Raw genomic sequence first — 19,122 nt, 5'->3', positions numbered from 1 at the left:
CCTTCAGCCAATAACCTTGAAGATACTGAGGGATTTTTCGTTCTTCTTTTGCTCAAAGTCTTTATGACCCTAATTTACTTCTAGTCCACCTTCTAGTTGGGACCAGGCACATATCAAGAGCTCAGGACCACAGGAGCTATTGGGCTACGAGTGTAAGCTGTGGTGCACATCGCCACAGGCAGAGTTGATGTCCGTCTTGACGGCTTTTATCAGTGTCAATACACAGTAGGTATTCTACACTTGTGACCCTGAACTGAGATGTAACTGAAAGAATAAAGAATCTATCAGAGGGCTGAAGAACAGCACCCAGAGTCTAAATCATCCAATTCTGCACACAATGAATTTACCAATATAGTTTATAATTCATCTCTTTCACAGGCCTTCAAACTCCCGAAGGCAGAGGTATGTCTCTTATTCTCTCCCACATTCCCGCAGTCAGCCCCTGAGTCCTGGTATTGTGGCCTGGAGCTTCTTGTAGCCAACAAGTATTTCTTTAGTGTTGGTCTTGGACCAGTTACAATTCTAGGTGCTGGGATACAAGCTGATGGAGCCCACAGGGGAAAAGACGCTAACAAGGTCTGCAGAGGAAATAAGCAAGGGTGACCTGATAGGATGTGACAGGGGACAGGAGCACCGGATACTGGGGGGTGGCCTGATAGGATGTGACAGGGGACAGGAGCACCGGATACTGGGGGGGGGGGTGGTTCTGCAAAGAGCCATCTCATTACGTCCCATCACCGTCCTTCCTGCCCTCTCTGTTGCGGCCTCGCTGACTCTCCTTTCCTGGACTAACACACACTCAAGTCTGCCCTTAATGTCCTGTTTCTGTCGCGTCTTGCTTTCCCCTTGACCTCTCCATCATTTTTATCTTCCCATGCTCCAGCTCCTGTGCTGTCTCCTCCAGGAAGCCATCCCTCACCACCCTGTCCAGCGACCACCGTGCTCACCATTCTCCATAATTTGACCACAGTGTGCACAGCACTGTCTGTGACCTTGTGTTTACCGGAAACTCCTGGTGAAGTGAACTGGTGAAGCATCCCTGGCAGTTACAATCTTTCAGTGCCTGGAATATTCCCTTGATAACTAATATTTGACCAATAATCATTGATCATTAGATATGATTTTTTTTTAATTGAACAAGTGATGGAAGATCACTAGTTACAGTCTTTGGGAGGTGTCTTAAGGGCCAAGTTAAATAAATGTAAATAAACTCTGGGTAGAACACCACTTTGTTTTCTGTCTCAGAAAAGGAAGACAGGCTGATCCATCTGGAAATTACTCTTTCGGGATGATATGGGCTTTTGACTCCTTCAGCACATAACTGGAGGACATTCCTGGACCTCTAGAGGAGGTCAAAGGACCACAGGATAAATACTCTGGAAATGGGGATCTAATGTGTCATGAAGAGGCAGGAGTTCACAAATATCGTGTGAGAAGTGGCTTTGAAAACCCGAGAAAAGTCTGACTAAGAATAGCGTTGAGATGGGAGTGAAGTCTGTGTCCCAAGAAACCGTAAATAAAATGTATTGCTTCGCTACCTGGCGGTTGCTACGGGCGCCCGCCTTTTCCAATCGTCGCTTCTCTTGCTAGAGTGTGCGCCACTCGGCGGTTGCTGTGGCAACAGATCGCAACAAGATGGACCCGACGGTGCATGAAAAAGCGGACCGCAGGAGGTGCCGAGACTGTGAGTTTAGACCCAGTCTCGGCGGGGAGTGGGGTGTGGGATTGACGTGGGATTCTGGGTGCGCAGAGATCACTGGATCTCTCAATGGTCTTGGGGTGAAAGAGTGCAATTATGGGGACTGTTGAACTTTCCCCCTGCCTGTCCTTGGTCCCGGTGTTCACCTTGTTAAAGTTTTGGGACCTTTGCTTTCTCTTCTTTCTTGGGGTTCCCGCCTGGAAGCACCGAAAAGGGGGTAACCTCGCTTCTGATTTCAGTCTTGGGTAAATCCCTTCCAGTCTTTCCTCCATAGGAAAATGGATGGCAGGTCCTTGGCACTCCTTCAGTTGTTTTTGCCCACCTTTTCAAAATGACCCAGAAGATCAAATGCGTGGTCAATTAAAAGAGAGAGGGCGCGGTGGAAGGGGAGGAGGAAGAAGAAGAAAAAGGGGGCGGGTGGAAAAATTCTCAAGCTTGCTTTACTTGTGCGGTCCTGTGACAGGGCTGCACCTTTTCATGTTCGCGCTTCTGGCTCAGAAAGTGCCCCACGGTGGAGCTAGGGACTGGCCCTGTTTATGCCTGCGCCCCTCAGAGCTCTGGGCACTATGTGTGCTTGAGTTTCTCCATCCCCGCCTCTGTTGGTTGTTTCTTTTTCATTTCGGAACATTACAACCGCCGGCGTGTTAACCAGACAACTGTTTTTAATTTTCCTTATTTTTACTTTTAAGCAACAGAAGCACCACGTCATGTCTACGACTAACTTGCTTTTCAGGAAGATTGTTAACAACAAGATCTCCATTCTAAATGAGCGAACACAGGTGTATTCAAGGGTTACTGTGTTAGAACCAGACTTTAATTAAGATCAAAGTTGAAAACAGTTTAAAAACAAAACAAAACAAAACAAAAAAAGGGCCACACTCATGCAGGATAACTCAAGAGCAACCCAACCAGCCATAGAACCACCAAAAACCTTTAAATGTGGAACTCCTGAAGGAAATTCTATAACATTTAGTAGTAGTTTTTCCATTTGCCGTCAAAAACCAATGGAGGGTAGGTGGGCCTACCCACTGCATTCTTGTTCTTTTGCATTTTGGGGCTCTCCAGTTCACAGCAGTTAATTCCAGGAGAGCATTGAGGGCATGAGCATTGTCCGCATGGGGGGGGGGGCTCACCCTTTGCTTGCGGGGATAGGGGTTTGTGTCCATTCTTTCTGTCATATTCTCAGACCTCTGTGACTTCTACAGTCTGCATGGCTATCCTGCACCGTGCTCAGCAGCACAGTCAGGTCTGTTCATCTTTGCTTTATGGCACAGGCCTATCTGTTAATAGACCTGCAAAGAAAATCCCAGCCATGTTAAAAGTTACCTAAAGTTTTCTGATACATCTAAGTGTGAGTCACATGGTCTTCACCATCCCTATCTGTGTAGCTTGTCCTGAATACTGATCAATACTTGACATGATTATTCTTTATTTAGGACTTTTGTCTGTCTTTCTGATGGGAGGAGAGTGGTCATCACCTTATTTTATCTCCCTGACTACAAGTCAGATGAAGCAGCTTGTGACCGTTCATTAATGGCAGCTCCTCTAACCTGGATCGCCTGTCTTTTAAAATGCAGATGTCCTTTTTGTATAGATTTCTAGATATCCTGTGTAGCTTTAACTGTCAGCTCTGCTAGACTTGCCTGAGACGGGAGTCTCGTGATGGGCTTGTGTGCATGGCTGTGGGGAATCATCTTGGTTATTAGCTGATATAGAAGAGTCCAGCCCACTGTGGGCTGTACCATTACCTAGCAAGTGGCCCTGGGCTGTATAAGAAAGCTAGCTAGGCATGAGCCTGCCAGTGAGCCAGCAAGCAGTGCTCCTCTGTGGAGCCTGCTTCAGGTATCTGTCTGATGGACTGTCGCCTGTAAACCAAAAGAGAGCTCTCCTCCCTGCAGGTTGTCTTTGGTCATGGTAATTGTCCAAGTACCAGACAAGAAACTAGAGCATTGGGGGTACTGTACATACTCCGGATATTAATACATTGTATGCTTAATATGTATATGTATATCGTTGAGATAAAATTAATATTTCCTCCCAACAATGTTGACCATAGTTAGATTCAGCTGTGAACTTGACACAAACCTTTATTTATCTGGGAAGAGGGAACCTCAACTGAAGAATTGTCTCTATCAAATTGGCCTGTTGGGCATTTTCTTAATTACTCATCAATGTAGGTGGGACCAGCCCACTGTGGGCAGGTCTGGGCTGTAAAAAAAGCTGGTTGAACCGGGCAGTGGTGGCGCACGCCTTTAATCCCAGCCCTCAGGAGGCAGAGGCAGGTGAATCTCTGAGTGTGAGACCAGCCTGGTCTACAAGAGCTAGTTCCAGGACAGCTGGGGCTACTCAGAGAAACCCTGTTTTGAAAAACAAACAGACAAAAAACCAAAATAAAACAAAAAATATAAAGAAAGAAAGAAGGCCAGTGGAGCAAACCAGCAAGCAGTAAGCTGCGCTTCTCCCCAGTGCCTTTTTCAGTTCCAGTCCTGCATCCCTTGATGGTGGGGTGTAGCCTGGAGGCCAAATAAACCCGTTGCTTCCTAAGTTGCTTTCGGCTAGAAAATTTATCATAGGAACAAACCAAGGTGCTGTGGAATATTAATCAAAGATGTGTTACATTGTTTTATGCTATGGAGAATTTGTTTAATGATTCAAAGATGTGTTGCTTTTTTTATGTTGCATTTGTTTAACTCTGTGAAGCTGTGTTACTTTGCCTGCCTAAAACACCTGATTGGTCTAATAAAGAGTTGAGCACTTAAGACAGGAGAGGCAGAGAGAATAAACAGGAGGAGAAATAGAGTGGAAAAGGAAGAGCAAGAAAAGGAGGAGATGAGGATGCAAGGGGCAGCCCCCCAGCCACACAGTCAGACACAGAATAAGAAGGGAAAAAATATACAGAAATGGAGAAAAGTAAAAGCCCAGAGGCAAAAGATAGATGGGATAATTTAAGGAAAGCTGGCTGGAAACAAGGCAGGCTAAGGCCAGGCATTCATACATCAGAATAGGTCTCCATGTTTTTATTTGGGAGCTGGGTGGTGGGCCCCTGAAGAGCAAGGAATAAACAATGACCAGCAACACCAAACCAGAAGAGTGTTCTTAGCTATTCTTTTCCACCAAGTTGCATTTAGCCTAAATAACAACAAATAAATGATAACTGTTTTTCTGTGGGCCTATAACACACTAGTAATTACGTTGTACTACTTTAAAAGTCAGATTTATTGACATGTAATCTATACTATAAAATATCTCCTTGTTGTCTGTAAAGTTCCACAAGCCAACTTTAAAAATCTAAAGTCGTGTGATAGCACAACTCACCACAGTATATAGAATTAGTCTGGTGGTTCCAGCAGCTCTCTTGTGTCTGGGTCGAGTAGGCCCTCTTTCCTCACCTCCAGCCTGTGACAATGGTCTCACTTCTGATTCTGTACTCTCCAAATACATGGAACCATAAACCTGTAAAACCTTTTGTCTGGCTTGTTTTATTGAGAACATTGTGCCTGAGCTTTCCCCGCGTTGTATGTAAAAGTAGACCTGCTTTTATACTTAACATCTTCCATGCTTTCTGTCCTTCTTGTGCCTTAGTCCTCCCACCAGCAGCCATGTTTTTTCCACCTGCAGTACAGCTAGAGGACTCCTTCAATGGAACGATGCTAACGTGTTATCCTCTGGTTTTCAGTTTCTCTGGGGTCTAACTAGATGGACCCTCCTTGGAACCGCTGGAGCTTCTTGGAGCTCCTCCTGTTTTTGTTCCCTTATTTTCTTTGTCACACGTGTTTTCCACAGTCCTTTTGACAGTATCCTATCCTTGGGGTGATGACTCATATTGAGTTGGGGAACTCAGCCATTAATTTTCAGATACTACTTCTGTCTCATCTTCTTTCTTTTCCTTTCCAGAATGTTAGTGGCATATTGCTAGGTCATTTTGCTTCCACCTACATATCTCTTAAAAATCATCCTTTTACTTTTATCATTAAAAGAGAATTTCATATACATGTGTACTGAAATATGATCATATCTATGCCATTTCCCCACAGCTTCCCATATTCCTCTTAACATTCCGCTTTCCCAACTTCAAATCTTTTTTTTTTCTTTTTGATAACCCACTAGGTTCAGCTAGTGCTGCCCATAAATGCATGGGCATGGGGTTCCCAGGGTTTCCACTGGAGCATAGGCATGGGGTCTGCCACTCGAGCACAACATGGGATTCCCCCACCAGAGCACAGCCATGGGGTCCCCCACCGGGGCACAGCCGTGGGGTTTCCACTGGAGCACAGCCGTGGGGTCCCCACTGGAGCACTGGACTCTGTGCTTTAATAACTGAATCTCAGCTTGCAATTTAGACAGAATTCCCAACAATTTCTGGAATGGCCCTAAATCTACTTTATGTTACATATTTATGCAAAGGGTCTTTCTTAGCATTAGCTACTATAAAATGAAACTATCAATCAATCCTGAACAACAGTGCAGAGGCTCTCTCCTGCATGCCAAATATCTGCCATGTTTTCTCTGTATGAAATTTTAAAAAGTCCATCTTAGAACCATGCACATTTGCTTGCATCTTTAATAAGTGGTAAAACTATATACATACCAAGGAGTTACTATACAATGAATTTCTTTGTGATGATCAGTGTATTGCGGGTTTATGTATCCACACACCTATGATTGTGTGAAAATTTCCCAGGTGAAAAGGGTTTACCAGGGAAAAATGTTTAAAGAGTCCCTGTTCTGTACCACTGCTTCTGTAGCGCTCGATATCTTTAAGAATAGGCGTCCTCAGGCCAGCTGTGGGGCACATACCTGAGAGCCCAGCACTTGGGGGATTCAGGCAGAAACCAAAGCTCCTGGGCAGCATGGACTGCATCCAGAGAGACATTCATCCAGAGAAAGAAAAGACCCTGATAATGGGTGTGTGTCCTCAGAGCAGGGGTCACAGCCCCTGGAGTTGGATGTATAAGCCACCTAATGTGGGTGCTTGGAACGGAACCCTGGTCCGCTGAGAGCAACAAACATCTTCACTGCTGAGTCAGCTCTCTAGCCCTTGGGATGTTTTCTTTGTTTGTCTGAGTTTTGTTTTATTATGGAAAGGAGTCTAAGCCCGACTGCTGAATACACACCAAATGCGTTCTTGTGATGATTAGGAGTTTGACTCGTAGTTCAGTGCCTTCAGTTTTCATCAGGGTTTGTTTCCTTTTATTCTGTTGGATTTCCTTTCTGTGTGGAGCTTCTGTTTGTTCTTTTCAGGGTGTTTTCACTCTTAGCCATGCTTGTTCATGTCGACTGCCAGCTGCTTACCTCTTCTTTGGTGGCTGAAACGCAGGCCTCTGGAGGGTTTGCCTTTGTCTGCACTTGGCTTTCGGAGGAGCAAACTGCCTGGACTCCCTGTAAAATCGACTCTGGAGACTTGGGAGCTCATAGGTGATAGAGTTCGGAATGCTCATAAATTGGAGAGCTAGTCAGTGACTCCAGGGTCCCAGGCACAATTTATTTCTCCTTTCAACCTCTCTTCTTTTGTCCGTGCCACTGAGACTTCATCTGTGTTCCACTGTGGATGGTCAGATAGAGCAGGCTTACTCTGTTCTGATCTGCCTCGAAGGCAGAGTCTCCTCTCCCTCTGCACACTTTTTTTTTTTTTTTTTTTTGGTTTTTCGAGACAGGGTTTCCCTGTAGTTTCTAGAGCCTGTCCTGAAACTAGCTCTTGTAGACCAGGCTGGCCTCGAACTCAGAGATCTGCCTGCCTCTGCCTCCCGAGTGCTGGGATTAAAGGCGTGTGCCACCACCGCCCGGCCCTCTGCACACTTTGATGGGACTCGTTCTTCATCCACAGGCAGAATGCAGTGTCCCCTTGTCTATCAGACGACCTCACAGCTGTCTGCTCAGCTCTCCTCACTACTTTTTGGCTACTTCTAGGGACTGGACTTGAGAACTGGAGAGGAAGAAAAAAGTCATGTACCTCTGCCTCCCGAGTACAGATATTAAGGACATCTGGCACTATAGCTAGCATGGGAGCTAATCGCACACTTAGATGTATTGACCATTTTCATGGACAGCAAAGCTGGAAAAATGGTTTTGCAAGCGCCAAATGAAGACCGTGCCGGTTTCGACAGAGAGCTGTTTTCTGTTTCTGTAAGGTGGGCGTACTCTCGTGTGTTGCGAACCAGAGGGCATGTCTGCAAAGCTCTTCAAGTGGTAGTGCCTGGAAGGTGTTTAGCATCCTAACAGCGATAAGAAATGGTTTGTTTGAGGGAATTGCAACAGTATCTCTGGCTGTGTGAGACCGGTCATGCAGTCGTCAACAGGAAGAGGTAACCGTCACTGAACAGTGTGTGAGAGTCGTGGCACAAGGCACAGTTTTGAGGCTGTTTTTTCAAGCACTCAGAATGTGAAAACTCTCCTCAAGCTTGAAAGCAACCCACAGAGCTGGTTGGCTTTGGAAGGGATGGTTTAATTGGTCCACATTTGGGATTGCTTAGTGATTCTTTACTCTGGGTATGTGGATTCTAGCTCCACAGGCATCATTAAGGGAGTTGGTATCCATAGCCTTCTTAGTTGGATTCCCACTGGGATTTGAACCGCAGAGGTTAAAGGTCACTGCTTCATCTATCTTTTGAATGTGGTGAACCATAACCCACCCATTAACCATGTCACCACCATTAAAAGTGAAGAAATGATAGCTAGCCCTTTCCTAGGAGCAAATCTTCCTCTCAAATGATCCTGAGATTTGCTTCCTCATTAATACCACAGAAGCATTTAGCAACTGGCTTTTCACAAGGATGGGGCTTGAAATGAGGCAGAAATAATTGTAGGCTCGTGGCTGGAAGGATTTCGGGTTGCATAGAGGAGGATAAGTGAGGGATTGATCTAGTGCACGATGCCCCCAGTTTAATTTGAAAAACCACACACAGCCGGGCGGTGGTGGCGCACGCCTTTAATCCCAGCACTCGGGAGGCGGAGGCAGGCGGATCTCTGTGAGTTCAAGGCCAGCCTGGTCTACAAGAGCTGGTTCCAGGACAGGCTCTAAAAAAAAAAAAAAAAAAAAAAAAGCTGCAGAGAAACCCTGTCTCGAAAAACAAAAAAAAAAAAAAACAAAAACAAAAACAAAAAAAAAGAAAAGAAAAAAAGAAAAACCACACAGGCTTTTCATTTCTTGGGGGATTTAAGTGCCTTTAGTCCTTTTATTTATTTATCCCCTATTTATCCCTTGAGGTAGTGAGGGGGGGAAAAGTGAACTTTAAAGTGTTCTGCCCTTGATTAAAAAGCTTGTGGGAAAGTGTATGATGCTGTTAATGTAGTGGTCTTCATGTTAGATCAATTATCCAAAGTCCATTGTACCGAGTGTAGGAAAAATCTGTGTGAAAAGGCAGAAGAAATCTCTCTTGGGGGAGGGACTCAGAGGAGAGGAGACGGAGAGACTTTGGGTAGGATGTAATCTATGAAAGGAGAATAAAGAAAAGAAAAGCAATCTTTCACACCTTCACTGGCAGTTCATAAGCCCCAATATTTTTCTTTGAAAATGGTTTTAATAAGCTATCTAAAGTGTCCTGGGTGGAAGGCAGGGTGGTGATCAGATTGTGTCTGCATCTGGTTTTTATTCGCTTAGCCTGGTATCCTAACCCAAAATTGGGCAACTTTACCTGATTCCCTGTTCAGTGCCATTATTATTATTATTGTTATTATTATTATTATTATTATTATCATCATCATCATCTTCATTATTATCATTATTATTATTATCATCATCATCATCAATAAACAAATCACTCAAATTTACTTCAGTGGCACAGATGAATCTCTAAATAAATAAATTTCAAGGTTAAGCTGTTTTTATTCATGCCTGAAAACAATTCCCAACACTCACTGCTTCTAAAATGGCAGCAGGACAGGCATGGGAGCCCATACCAGGACAGCAGAAGCTGGAGTTCATGAGTGCCACAGATGAGTCTCACAGCACCCTGGAATGTGCCCGGGAGTTCGTTATGGCTGATTTGTCTCACGGGAAGCCGCCAGGGTTTGGCGTGAAGTGGAAAAGACTCTGACTTGCTTCAATTCTCATATAATCCCCTTTACTCTAGAGGAATCCAGCTTTAATAAGAAGGAATAACCAGAGGATGTAATCGAAGAACACTAATTAATAATTTGAGCTCTTTCAGAATGAGGATCTGTAATAAATCGCAGGCTGTCAGTTGCTAAATCATGAAATATTGCAGAGAGAGAAGGGATACCACGCTCTTCCACAATGCGGCTTGTTATGGTAAAGCCGTTGGTGGCAGGGAACTTGGTGTTGGTTAATCGCTTGTGTTTTTACATTGCTGTTTGTAATCACAATTAAACAGATGGTTCTGAAAAAGCTAGTGTGGCCTTGATAATTAGAACCAGCGCAAACCGCTCCTTCCTCCTCCTAACATACAATTACACTGAATAGAATCCCATCGCCCAGGCCTTCTTGAGGAGAGTCGTCACAGGCGCAAGATTACTGTTCTGCCCGGAGCCCTGACATCTTGACCCCTCACAAAGCCTAGAGCTTTGCAGCTGGCCGAGAACTTCCAAATAGACATGGCTTACCCCTCCTCTGCTTTCTCCGCAAATCTTATTCCTGCCATGCGTGGATTAATAGATAGATTTTTAAATGGGATCTTTGGAAGAATGTCTTACGGCCATTGGGTGCATGTGTCTGAACTCTGGAGCTCAGCTAGCACACAAAAGTTCTCAGGGGTATGGGAAAATCCATCCTGTTTTTCTTACCAAGAAACTAATACGGATGTGGTTTTGCTTAAAAGAAGAAAAAAGAAAGAAATTTTCATTTCATGGTGCGTTACTTTTTTTCATTTCTATAACAAATGCCTGGCAGAAATTATCTTAAAATAATTTTTGTTTTAAATTTAATTTAAATTTAAATTTAAAATAATTTAAAATGTTTTGTTTTTGACCCATGGCTTTAGAGATTTTGGTCCATGACAGATTGACTCTGTTGATTGAGCCTGAAGTGGTTAAGACTACAGTTTAGGAGCGTGTGATGAAATTCTCACTTTACTTATTGAATCCTACACAATAAAAGAGGGGATTTTTCAGAAAAGATTCCTCACCATACAGAAGTATTTCAGCAGTTGAGAGGCTGCCCTGTGGCCATTGGTTCCTCCCTTGAACTCGACCTTAGCAGTGCGAACCCCAAAGCCATGCGGTTGGAGCCTGCCAAGGTCTATTCACAGATGAAATTTGGGAAATGTGTTTTGTTAGCCTGAGCATAAATACACCCAAGTATACTATCGATGCTTTTAGGTGCGGGCTTTTGTGCCCACAAGTAAGCAGTCATTTGCTGGTGCAATTAACCATCTGCACTTTATTATGTGGGTGCAGCTGGCTAATTATCCTCAGCACCATGGGGCAGGTTCAGCTTCTCATCTGCATAGGAACTGTATTTGCAGCAAGGGACACTGACCTTTAACAATGAATCTTTAAATTTAACCAGGTTCTCCAGAGGTCACCAGGCACAGAGCTTTGTTTTGTTTTGATCTGAAGTGAAATTCAAGTGTGGGTAGCAGGATTTCTGTTCGGGTAGGGAGATTAATCTAGAACAGTGGGATAGGCCAGTAATGGTCAGTCAGGAACAAACGAGACCAGTTTACATTATTATGGACTCTCACTTCGGAGAGTGGTACATTGGTGGGTGTACATGAAGTTGTGAGCTTCTTTGATGACAACTTGGGGGCACCATAGACTTAAAATGGGGTAAGTTTGTATTTCTCAACCAGTTCCACATCGTTCCTAAGAGCTTGTATATTATTCTTGTGATGTAGTAGATGGAATGAAGGGTCAAAGGCAGAACACTGGAGAGGCGAATCCTCAGATGAACAGTCAGCGCTAATCCGTGGCTACCAAGTATCATTCCGCTGGAGAGTTACCCATTGCATCATTAACCTCCACCCTCCCCCGGGGGGGCAGCTTTAAGCTTGTGCAGTTGTGTCCCCGTGTGCTCTTGGGGAAAACACCTTACCTGCTCATGAGATCGGAACTCCAGTCCTCCCCAGACAGCATACCTCTTTGAAGTAGGGACCTACCATAAACCTCACGAATCACCATCTGGGCTAGGAATGGGGACCACCTTAGGACAAGTTAAGTTACATAATTTTAAGGATGTGTTCTAAGTTTTGAGAAAGGCTTAATTTTTAAAATGAATTCTCTTTGGAATTTCAGTTGTGAAATTCAAATCCATGTAAACATATGAAGCATACATACACGTCCAGACATATGTCTGTAGTTTGTACATGTGTAACTTGAAAGCAGTCATGAAGGGCTCAGGTGCAGCCTTCACCTGGGGCAAGATTAAATTAATACTATCCCACAAATACGTTTTTAAAAATTAATTTAAATATTTTATGTGCATCATGTGCATGCAGTGCCCCTGGAGGCATTGTTTTCCCCGGAGCTGGCGTTGCAGGTGGTTGTAAGCTGTCTCTTGTGGGCTGTAAGAACCAATCCCAGTCCTCTGGAAGAGCAGCAAGTGCTCTTGACCCCTGCATTAGCTCCCTCTTTATTGCTGTGATAAAACACCATGACTGAAACAGCTTACCAAGAAAATATTTACAAAAGCCAAGTGGCGGTGGTGGCGCATGCCTTTAATCCCAGCACTTGGGAGGCAGAGGCAGGGAGATGTCTGTGAGTTTGAGGCCAGCCTGGGTCTGGGTCTACAAGAACTAGTTCCGGGATAGCTAGGACTGTTACACAGAGAAACAAAACAAAAAAGAAAAAAAAAGGAAAAAAAGAAAAAAGAAAGAAAAGAAAATCTACTTGGGTTTACAGTTTCAGACGATTAGAGCCCATGATGACAGAGTGAAGACATGGTGGCAGGCAGCTGGGAGAACGCTGGAAGGTCACTCCTCAAGGACAAGGCAGAGAGCTGCAAACGTGCCCCAGTGACACACCTCCTCCATCACGGCCACACCTCTGATCCTTCCCAAACAGTTCCACTGACTAGGGACCAAGTATCAGCTGAATGAGCCTGTGGAGGCTGTGCTCATCCACACCACCACAGCCACCACAGCCACCACAGTCACCACAGTCGCCACAGCCGCCACAGCCGCCACAGCCCCCACAGCACCACGGTCACCACAGCCACCACAGCCACCACAGCCACCGCAGCCACCACAGCCACCACAGCCACCACAGCCACCACAGCCACCACAGTCACCACAGTCACCACAGTCAGAGCTGCCTCTCCGATCCGGTATTCAGGAAATGTTTTCTTCTCCTTCTCTCACCTCAGAGATCATTGCTCTCCTGACTCAGGAGACTTGTTATTGTTGATTGCTTTTATCGTTTACTCTTTTGTATGCGTTCCTGAAAACAGGATTCCATTTTCCCTCAATTTGAGCATTATGTAAACCGAATTGCCGTGTGTGTCTGTGTGTGTCTGTGTTTTCGTGATTGATTCATTTTTCTTAACTTTGTGTAAAATCCCTGCATTTGCTGATGAGATGCATTATCTCTGTGGATGAACGCGTCACAGGAGCCCAGCACTGCACTCCGTGTAGTCCCAAGAAGGTGCAGGCGGTTCCCAATACGTCACTAATCGAAAAGAGCTGCTGTGGGCAGATTTCTTCAGCGTCTGCAGCATAAACACGCCAGCCTTACTCAAGACTGTGGACCAGGGCAAAATTCCTGGGTCTTAGGTCAGACATAGGTATCCTTAACTTCACTAGGTAATAAAATACTAGTTTTGGACGTGGTTCCATTCAGGTACAGCCCCATCGGCAAGTGTTTAGTACTTTTCAACACAGGGCTCGGTGCTCACAGTTATCAGACTCAAATTTTGCCCATCTTGTGGATTCATGCTGCCTTGTGGTTTTGGTTGCAGTTTTCTGATGGCTTTTAAATCATCAGACTCAAATGTTGCTGACCTGGAAGATATATAGTGGCATATTTTCATTTTAGTTGTGTTTTTCTGGTGATTGAAGTTGACCATGTTTTATATATTTATTGGCCATTCAGACTGGGCTTTTTTCCCCTACCAGACATACTTTAAATGCTGTTTTATAGGAACTCTGTAAGCATTCTAGACCTGAGGTTGTGTAGTTATGTTTTGCAACACCTGTTTGAGGGAGCTTGACTTCCTATGTTTTATGTAGACTCTTTTGATGTGATTTAAACAGTATAACTCCAAATCAAAAGCCATAAAGCTGGGCTGGAGAGATGGCTCAGCGGTTAAGAGCACTGATTGCTCTTCCAGAGGACCCGGGTTCAATTCCCAGCACCCACATGGCAGCTCACAACTGTCTGAAAATGCAGTTCCATGAGATCTGACACCTTCACACCAATGACATAAAGTTAAATAAATCATTAAAAAAATTTTAAAAAAGCGATAAAGCTATTTAACCTTTCTTTTGTGGCAATGCTTCTTGTGTTCAAGGGACAATCTCCTTAATGGAGCCCTCCTGCCCGCCTTCCAGCTCACCTTCCAAATAGTTCCTGCGTAGCCTTTCCCCTTTAGAGTTTTGTTCTACCAGAAGTTACATGTACAGTGTAAAGTAGGAATTAAAAACCCTGTCTCCGAAAACAAGATAGAGAGTAACTGGGGAAAGACCACAGGCATTGGCTGCTGCCTTCTCTCTCCTCTCTCTCTGCCTCTCTACTCTTCTCTCTCTCGATCGTATTCTATCTCTCTCTCTCACTCCCTCCATACCTACCTCCTCCCTCACCTCCTCCCTCTCTCTCTCTCTCTCTCTCTCTCTCTCTCTCTCTCTCTCTCTCTCTCTCTAATACACACACCCCTAAAATGTTCAATAATTCCTTGTACCCTCAAATGTCAGTCACTGCACCTCAGGCTCTGACTCTTACTTTCACGGCCGAGCCTCTGAGAAGCTCTGTCCAGAATATGATTCATGTGTCATCTCTCATAGCTTACTGGGTTTTCATTGACGCTTGTTCTTCTTAATTTTAGTTTTAAGTTGTAGGAGTCTATTAATTGTCCCATTGAGTTTCCATAACCAAATTTTCATTGATTTCTGCCTTCGATGTAACGACAACGTAACACTTCTCTGTGCTTTCTGTAAACTGGGGTTAGATCTAAAGGCTCAAGTTGGTCTTTTTTTTTTTTCCAGAAGAATAATCGGAAGGGTTTTCTTCCTGTCTGCTCACATATTGTTAATGAGATTAAGACTGACTATAGGTTCAGGTTGCTAGCCTTCTTGTGATTGGTTGACATGTTTTCTTCATGATTTTGTCTAATGATTTTGGCATAAGAGCATACATTAGCCTGGCAGGAGAGCATTGTGAGGCTTTAAATACTGTCAGTGCTTAGGCATTCTCACTAGAATGTTCCTGTATAGGACTTGTTTCTCATTTACTGTATTGCTTCTATGAAATATATCTAAATGGGATGAAAATAATGAGTCCTTGGCTCTCTGTCTCTCTTACACATACTTATGAGTTTAGTTTCATTATGAATATATACATTTGGTTTATATTGGGAGGTTTCTCATTTTAGCCAAGAGAATAGTCCTTCAAGTTCATGTTGGTTTCACTACCAGTTTGGTTTCTTTCTTTTGCAATTTTTTCAATTTTATTTCTTTTATATATGTGTGTAGATGCCAGGAGAGACCAGAAGCATGCAGTGGGTGCCCTGGAGCTGGAGTTACAGGTGTTTTTGAGCTCCCCAATGATAAGTATTGGATCCCCGTTTGCTGGGTTCTTCTGCCACCAATACAATAAACCAAATCAAACCAAATTAATAAATCCAGATTTAGTAAACAGGGCAATGCAAAGCAGAGCATTCCTGGGTGACTCTCAAGAAGGCGGGAGAGAGAACATGAGAGCACACGTGGCAGACTTACGTAGTCTTAAGTAGCCTATAGGCCATTTTGAGCACTTCCAGGTGAGGAGCTGCCAATGGCGGGCTTCCCAGGCTTGGGGTCTAGAATAAGAGGGGTGGGGCTGGGCAGAGCTTCCCAATACCCAACATGCTTGCTGAGAACTGAACGTTCATCTCCTGCAAGAGCAATGCCTGATTTTAAGCACTGAGCAATCTCTCCAGCTCTTGTAATTTTTTAAAATTAAAATATAAATCTATCATTTCCTCTCTCCTCCTCCCTCTAATCACTCTCGTGCCCTCTCCCCCTCAAACTCATGACTCCCCTTTTGAATAATTATATATGCAAATGGCTGAGTCTGCTTAGTGGTGTTTGTATCTATGTTTTCAGGGCTGACCACTGGCATGGCTAACAAGTTAGGGGCCCATTCCTGGGGAGGTTGATTCTCCCTCTCTGTCAGTCATTGTTTGCCTACAGCTCTTTGTCTAGGGATGAGGACCCCTGAGATTTCCCCTTCCGTGTTAGCATGTCTATCAATATTGTCATCGTCCAGGTCTTATTCAGACAGTATCCTGGCTGACTTTTTGTCAACTAGACACAAGCTAGAGTTAGTCACCAGAGAAGAAGGAGCCATAATTGAGAAACTCCCTCCATAAGACTAGCCTAGAGAAGAGCCTGTGGGGGAATTTTCTGAATTAGTGATTGATGAAGAGGGAGGGGGATGGCAGACAATTGTGGGTGGTGCCACCAATGGGCAGGTCATCTTAGGTTCCATAAGAAGGCAGACTGAGCAAGCTATGGGGAGCAAGCTAGTAAGCAGCACTCCTCCATGGGCTCTGCTTCAGTTTCTGCCTCCAGGTTCCTACCCTGCCTCTCCTCACTGATGGACTGGGACGTGTGACCCTGTAAGACGAAGTAAACTCTTTCCTCTCCAAGTTGCTCTTGGTCATGGTGCTTCATCCAGCCCCGGAAACCCTAAGACAGGCAGTGTTTCTATTTTCTTCCCTCTCCATCTCTTGTAGTTTCTGACAGTTTCCTGACTGTCAGGACATACGTGTGTTAGACTTAGCTTATTGACTTCTTGGCCCAGCCATTGCTTTATAATATGTGTTCTTGTCTGATAGATCAGTTCTTCCTCTTCTCTTCTCTTGGACTCCCCCAGAAGCAGGGACTGAGTCTAGAACCTGATTGTTGATATTTTATTTTTGGTTAATGATCTTAAGGGATTTGAACAGGCTGAAGGGTGAGCTAGGGAAGGAAATAAAAGCAGGTTTTAATGGTGTGTTGTAACATGCCTACCACTGTAGGCAGCAGGGCAGTGGTCTCACAGAGACCATCTAGAAAGCCAGGAAGAGGTACCTGGGCATGGTCAGCCTGGAAACTGAAGGGATGGGAGCTCTGCACACCGTCATGCCCTCTGCACTGTCTGCTGCCTTTCACACCCCTGCCTGGGCTGGGTGAGACGTAAGAGACGCATGCCCTCGGGGAACTAATAATTTTTCGTGCATGTTGGAATGCACGTTAATTTAAAGTCCTTCACACACCAATGTTCCCCCTCTATTTCTTTCCCCACCATGGGTTTTTCATTTGAAATCACTTTCCTTTGGTTAGATTGTGCTTTACTGAGAAGCTGTGACTGCCTTTAATTTGCCTTTGCTCTTAAAAGACATTTCGCTGCTTATAAAGTTACAAGAAGGACAGGCCATTTTGTCTTTTTATTTTTGTTTAAACTGGCCCTTTAGAAGCATTCCTTTTTTTAAGATTTATTTTTATCCCCCCCCCCCACCTCGTGTGTGTGTGTGTGTATTTGTGTGTGTGTGTGTGTGTGTGTGTGGTGTGTGTTTCTGGATTAGCAATTGCCCCAAGGGTACAGATGCTATAATGTTCTATGACTTTGCTTCCTCCTCTGGTGCTTGGCTTCCTTGGGATCTGGTCTGGTAATTGTGTTACTGTCTTGACAGCTCTTTAAGGCTCTTAGGGTGATGAAGGCTTTTCATTGGGAGCTTTTGATTGTGTTCATATGGTTGGTTGGGTCAGCTAATGGGTTACATACCATTATTGGGAGTGAAAGTTCCACTTTAATTCAAGGTTATTTTATTGTCGTTCTTACTGGGGATGTAGGGTGGATACAAGTATTTTTTCATGCTTTTCAATGGGAATCAATCTACCCAATCCCCACGAAAGAGACACAGTAAGAATTTCCTAGTCAGTGTTTGCCAGCCTAATAACAAAGAGAAGAAAAATGACCCTGTTGCCTGTCAGACAACTTGAGTACAGCGTTATGGCGTGTAACCAATCTCTGTCACTGGTTTTCATTATTGAACTCTGCTGTTACAGCCATCCAACATGAACTCAAAGAATTGCATTTGACATTTTAATAAAAGGCAGAAACGCCACACTTACCTGGTAGCTTCTAGTGAATGTGTACCCGCCAGAGATGAGTGGAGAGCACTCAGTAGAGAAGGGTCAAATGAGCCTGCTGGTCACTTGCTTCTGGGAATGGCGAGTGACAGCCCCAGTGGCTGGCAGACACTGATGAAAGCTCTCTCTTTGCTGGTGTCACTGGGAGCCATAAACAGGGTCAAAGAGTGAATCTGAACTCGTTCCTCTGTGTACACACAGTCTGTGGAAGGAGTCTGATTCGCAGGCACTGGGGGGGGGGGGGTATGACAGGATCACTTCTAAATAATATTTGCAAGTTGAATTGTGAGTTCGTTGAGAATGTATAGAAAAGTGGTAGCTTTCTGATCTCTAGAATCTGGAAATGAACAATTTCTCTCTAGACTCACATGTTCTGTGAACTTGAACTCACCCATCCAAAGACCAGGAATCTTCAGACTCCTGCGACCTTCTGCAAACACTTTGCTGTGTGCTGGTTACACCCAAATGTGAGCTTTCTAAGAACAGAACATTTGGTGTATTAACAAGTATGAATACTTGGTGTAGGATTAACAGATATGGGTTATCTACTGCAAATATCTAGTGATTCCTCCTAAGTTCCAGGTTTCTAGGCATTGTAAAGTGCACTTGGCACCCTTAGCACAGATCAATTGATCTGGGAATTGCCTATATTTTCAATTATGTATAAGCCTATTATCTCCTAATTGATAATCATTTTCAATTTGCTTGGAAATAGCAATTCGTGCCATTGGATAGCAGTTATAAACCCCTCCTAATGAACTCGATGAATAAATTTCAGGTAAATGTATGATACCTATAAGTAGCAATTCTCATAGAAGGTGCTGGATTTCGGGTGATAGCAGCTTACTCTCATGGGGCTTAATCAAAGCAAGTCCATTTAGTTAGAACATTGTGACTGTTAGTGTCACCTGTCACACATGTATCTCCACAGTCACGCAGAACAGAGAACAGGAAGTTCTGATTAGGCTGCAGCTACTGGTTACCTGCTCTTCTGGAGAGGACAGTGGATGGATTCTTACTGGAGAAGAGGATGATGGGAAAGTATTACACTAGATAACCACAAGAATTCCTCAGATGTCTTTATTGTAAAAAATGATTAAAAGCTGGAGATGGGGCCAGGGCTCAGCGGGCGAGAACACTTGCTGTGCAATCAGGAGAACCTGAGTTTGAAGCCCGTATAAAACTCGGGCGTAGCTATGAAAG

At 44.3% G+C, this 19,122-nt stretch overlaps 1 protein-coding gene across 1 annotated transcript in view; it reads left to right on the top strand.

Moving 5' to 3' along the window:
- Positions 1–1,643: 1,643 nt before the first annotated feature.
- Positions 1,644–19,122, top strand: part of Hydin (HYDIN axonemal central pair apparatus protein) — a 325,609-nt gene continuing 308,130 nt past the window's right edge. Inside the window, exon 1 of the mRNA XM_038312407.1 lies at positions 1,644–1,684. The gene's annotated coding sequence lies outside the window, so the exon portion shown is untranslated. The remainder of the gene's footprint in view (positions 1,685–19,122) is intronic.

Source organism: Arvicola amphibius, chromosome 15, assembly GCF_903992535.2.
Source record: "Arvicola amphibius chromosome 15, mArvAmp1.2, whole genome shotgun sequence".
Taxonomy (NCBI): Eukaryota; Metazoa; Chordata; class Mammalia; order Rodentia; family Cricetidae; genus Arvicola; species Arvicola amphibius.
The sequence above is the reverse complement of the archived record's forward strand: the minus strand, read 5'-3'. Positions and strand labels throughout refer to the sequence as shown.